We start from the raw sequence: 1,577 nt of genomic DNA on the forward strand, positions 1-1,577 counted from the left end.
GTGAATTTGAAATTGTCAGAGGGTCACTGAAATTTGTGAAGTGCTTTTTTTTTTCCCCACAAAAATAAATGCTCCAAGGAAAATATTAAGACTGTATTTAATTACCATTTGGGGCTTCCCTGGTGGCTCAGACGGTAAAGCGTCTGCCTACAATGCGGGAGACCCGGGTTCAATCCCTGGGTCAGGAAGATCCCCTGGAGAAGGAAACGGTAACCCACTCTAGTATTCATGCCTGGAAAATCCCATGGACCAAGGAGCCTGGTGGGCTACAATCCATGGGGTCGCAGAGAGTCGGACACGACTGAGTGACTTCTGTGTGTGTGTGTTAATTACCACTTAGTTTATTGATGCCAAAATTTTCAACAGATTTTTAAAGCATTTTTTAAAAATTAACAATCACATAAAAATTAGTCTTTGACCCCCTAGTCATTGATGCTCAAACAATAAACATGGCTTTTCAAAGAAAAATATTAAGATCGTTATTTAGGAAAAAACTTTAATACTGTATGTGACTTTATGCTGTATCTCAGTTAACTCTCCCCTTCTAGAAAATTCCAAGTTTCTAATCATGGCTTTCTGGTGACCAGCCCCCATCCAGGAGCCATCCAGTAGCCCAACTAGAGTTAAGAGTTACCCCATTAGAACTAGAACAAAGAGTCTCCTAGAGTCCTTATCACTTAGGAATTTACAGGTGTCTAGTTGCTCTGTGTCAGGAACCAGGGAGCAGAAATCAATATGTGTTTTGTTTATTTCACAATCTGACACATAATAGGGGCTTCAGAAAAGGGACGATTTTTGCTTTTTGACACGTTAAAAGATTTACTTAACTTTCCTCAGTGGAAACCATAGCAACATAATGGTTACTTAGCCATATAATTTACCATGAGATAGATGAATACTGTTAACTGTAAAGTCATAAATTCAGTAACTCTCACTGAATTGAATTAGTAAAGAAGGAGGGATTCTGTTTAATTGTCTAGTGTACCATCGTGTCCACAATAAATGTTACCCCTTGAGCCTAGTTTAAGTACAAATTCCTTTTTTAAGCATTATACCTGCCCTCAAATTGGGCAGCCCTCTTGCTTGTCCCACACTGCCTTGTGACACTTAGCACATGTTAGCATTATTTGTGTCTACATCTTATCTTCCCAACAGTCTATAAATGTACAGGAAGAGTAGATCTTGTTTTTTTCTATCATTTCCTTACAGTCTAGCACAGCACTGTCCAGTAGAATATTATATGAGCCACATATTCAAATTTGGATTCTCCAGTAACAACAAAAAGAATCAGAAAAATAATTTTAATAATTTATTTAACCTAATATATTTTAAAATATTTAAATGTAAAATCAGTGTAAAAAATTAAATATTTTACATTTTTTTGTGCCATTCTCCAAAATCTTGTAGTTTATATCTATAGCATATCTCAGATCTATACTAACCACATTTTAAATGCTCAGTAACCACTTAGCTAATGACTGCTATATTAGACAGTAGAAGACTAGCACATTTTAGGTGATTAGCAAATAAATATTCCATAGGCAAAACTTCAAAAAGTAATCTTTTCCCCCCAACAG

General features: G+C 36.1%; 1 protein-coding gene across 7 annotated transcripts in view; it reads left to right on the forward strand.

Moving 5' to 3' along the window:
* The window catches only part of PTPDC1 (protein tyrosine phosphatase domain containing 1), a 73,530-nt gene that overhangs the window by 21,754 nt on the left and 50,199 nt on the right, over positions 1–1,577 (forward strand). The gene's annotated exons all lie outside the window — the stretch shown is intronic.

Source organism: Bubalus kerabau, chromosome 4 (assembly GCF_029407905.1).
Source record: "Bubalus kerabau isolate K-KA32 ecotype Philippines breed swamp buffalo chromosome 4, PCC_UOA_SB_1v2, whole genome shotgun sequence".
NCBI lineage: Eukaryota > Metazoa > Chordata > Mammalia > Artiodactyla > Bovidae > Bubalus > Bubalus kerabau.